General features: G+C 40.9%; 1 pseudogene; it reads left to right on the top strand.

Annotated features, from left to right (window-relative positions):
- The first annotated feature begins 738 nt into the window (after positions 1 to 738).
- LOC147626991 (uncharacterized) lies at positions 739 to 2,651 on the top strand (annotated as a pseudogene).
- The last annotated feature ends 863 nt before the right edge of the window (positions 2,652 to 3,514 follow it).

The raw sequence follows: 3,514 nt of genomic DNA, 5'->3' as shown, positions 1-3,514 counted from the left end.
GTAGTGCTGGTCTTCTTGGCTTCAACAGTCTTCAAGTTGTGAAATATATATTTTCTAGATTTCCAATTTCTATATTATTTTTTTAAAATTTTAAGCTCCTTAGTTTCTTTGACTACAATCTCCCTGCAAATTTGGCTTGGGCTCTTTCTCGTGCTTGAGTAAAATTTCTAGATTCCTAGCCTGTTTTGGTAATCTTTCCTACTTTTCCTACTGTTCATTCCCACCATCTAGATTTGGGTCTTCTTTTTCCTAGGGAACTAATAAACCATAGGGGTTTTATACTTAAAAAGCTTTAGTAGCTTGGTTTGCATTGAATTGCCAGTTTAATGCGCTGCTTAAATAAGCTTAAATTTATTCTATAATGTTAAATATTTTGATGGCAATTTGATATGAACAAAATTTGTCTCCCTTTAGTAATTTTTTTTGGTTGCTATTTTGAAAAGTTAGAGCTTTTTGAAAATTACATGCGGTCTCTTTGGTAATCAAATACAAGTGTTGATGCTCTGATGTTTGTATTTCATGCAATAAGTTTGGAATGCTTTGATGTTTATTTGCTTCATAATTATCCCTTGTTACATTCTAATTTTGAATTCAACAAGTTTTTTAATATTTGGATTGCTTCTATCATCATCTAGGGGAGGTAGAGGCACGGGAGGCAGAAAGGGAAGAGGAGCAAGGAATATCGGACATGATTATCTTTAAACCTCATACAGCTTGGTGTTGAGACATATTTCCAGGATGTACAAGGATGTGGATGAAGAGGTTGATAGTCATATTGTTGATGGTTTTGTGGCAGGTAACAGTGATGAGATGGATGATGAGCTTGCACCAAAAGAGGCTAATATGCAAATTGTCGTTATGTAATGAGATATGAGGTTCCTCTTCCTCCAGATGATGACAAGGATGAGAAAAAAATTTATATGGATAGGGGGGAAGATATAATGTAAAAAGTAAGGCTTTTCAGTTGTTTGCAATGTCTAATGGTTCCACTATGCAGGCTTATTCCATATGCAAAGGTGAGGGGATTGAGAGATGATGTGTCAGGCTTGAAGGCAACTTTTGATAAGGAGGGGTATGTATCGGAAAAGGGTGCCTTCATCGTGTCCATGTGGACATGTGCTAGAGAGAGCACAATGATTAGTGAGGAGATAATGGCAGACTAGGATCCTATTTGGAAAGATGTCAACAATGAGTTTGAGGACGATATTCAAAGAATCCCAGAATTGCATTTTCTTTTAGGGAGGATGTTTTATGTTTGGGAGGGGAACCACTGCACCATGGCTTGGAAGGCGGAAATAAATGAGAGATTTTCAAATACAAGGACAAAGCATCACCGTGTTTTGTGTACCGTCATAGATCCGACGAGAGTGAGTGAGATTGCACGTCTATCGAGCTTGCAACGGATGAACTAGTGCTTGACTTTATTGTGAAGAACTATACATATATTTAGAAATTCACTCAATGGATCTAAAATGGCTGTCTATAAGTATATCTATGGGGCATGTCCTTGTGTCTCCTAACATATCGATGGGATAACTTTAAAAAAAAGTTTATTTTTGGGTCTTAGTCATCAAGGATAAAATTTTCCTTTGTTTCTAGCTTGAATACACATGCTTTGGTTGGGACAACGTTGCGAGATGACATAGTGAATTGTGAAAACATTTGTGTTGCAAATCATGAGGACTACTTAAAGGTTCTACTTGATAAAGATATGAGATTGATAGCACATATTAGAAGGAAATATACTAAGGGTGCAGAGCCATGGTATCCTCTTACTCGTAGATATTCTGGAAAGCTTATATACAATGTGACTGGTTGCTATGATGCCATCATTTATTAATGGGGTAAGGTTTTCTTCATCGATGTTTTAGGTTCAAATCTCACAATCATTAAACAAGAAGCTCGAGCAGGTAAGATTGACATTGTCTGATGCTAAGATCAATAAATTGGAGGAGAAGGAGACAAAGGAATCGGCCTCAAGATATGGTGATAGAATTGGGAAGGTAAAGAAAAGTTGTCACTACCGATTTGGAGAGTTTTCGAGGAAAGAAAGATTAATGTGTGGTTGAAAAAGTCCAATTAATATTGCAAACCTTTAAAAAAGAGGACAACTTTTGAGCAGGTGCTTTGTGTGTCCATGTGCCATGTTTTTTGTTTGTTTTAGATTCTCAATATAATTGACCCCAAGCATGGTGATGAGTGGCGTTCCAAAGTATAGTCTCTAAAATGGAGATTAGATAGCTATGCCACATTGGAGAAATTAAACCTTCTTGCCTTCAGTGATGTTCACATTTAGAGACAGTAAGTTGTAGCTTTCTTTTGCACTTTGGTTTGTATTATATTCATCCATTTTCTTTTCACGAGTTCTCGTTTTGAGATGCGGGTTGTGTACATATTTGTTTTTGTTATGTAGTTGGCTTCGGAGAGAAGTCACTCTTTTGAAAAAATTGCATAGAGATGAAGAGCTATTGAGAGATTTTCAGGAAGCTCCTGGTGGTGTTGTGGTCCCTGAAGATTGTTTGTTGTGTTACTACTATGAAGAGGTGAAGATTGAGAAGAGGAAACAGTTATTTCCTTTGGAGACTTGTGGAGAGACAATGGACAAAAAGGGTGATGCAACTGCACTGAAGAAGCTTGATTCGATCAGATGACGGCCCAGAGATTAGTCTATAGGTAACATCTTGTGTGTGTTTAATACTTTGTTTGCTCTTCGGGTTGGTTAGCCAATTGGCTCATTTGGCTCGGATTCGTTCATTTCGGCATCGAATTGCGCTTCGCGCTCCAATAACGTTCCATGAAAAAGAACCCGACGTCGACGAGAGCAGCCGTCGACCGCCGACTTCTGTCAGCTTCCGACAACATAACTATGCCATGTTAAACATCGTAACGTCCCATGAAAAAGAACCCGACGTCGATGAGAGCAGCCGTCGACCGACTGTGTGTGCGCTTTGCTTATATAAAGAGAGAAGATGCGATAAATTAAAGCACAATTCACAATTACGTGGCCGATTTTTGCAGACGAGATGGCTGTGGCTCTGGCTGGCGTTACTTCTAGGCTTGCGTTTTTCCTTGCTTGCGTGCTCTCCTGCAAGGCAGCACTAGCCGGTATATTCGCCTGCGGTTTGGTTTGATGATAGTAGAACACTTGTGGGGATTTAATCTTCTGTAGTTTACTTACTCATGTTCATGTCTGTTTTGTGTACAGCAGATGCCGCTGGAAACAGCCGCCCCGATCTTACGATGAAATTCACAAGTACACCACTTCCTCCTTTTACACGGTCGCCAGCCTCTCCGCCCTCCCCAACCACTAGTACGACTGCACCTCCCCCGTCGCCAGCCTCTCCGCCCTCCACGGCACCTCCTCCGTCCACACCGTCCCCGGCCTCTCCGCCACCTTCTCCGACCACCGCCACCACCCCTACCGGCGCACCCACTGGCTCCGTCACCAAGTCTTGGTGCGTGGCTAAACCTGCAACTGACCCCGCCGCCTTGCAGCAGGCTCTCGACTTTGCTT

The sequence above is a fragment of the Cibotium barometz genome, chromosome 21, assembly GCF_041138505.1.
Source record: "Cibotium barometz isolate CiBa-2024 chromosome 21, ASM4113850v1, whole genome shotgun sequence".
NCBI classification, from domain to species: Eukaryota; Viridiplantae; Streptophyta; class Polypodiopsida; order Cyatheales; family Cibotiaceae; genus Cibotium; species Cibotium barometz.
The sequence above is the reverse complement of the archived record's forward strand: the minus strand, read 5'-3'. Positions and strand labels throughout refer to the sequence as shown.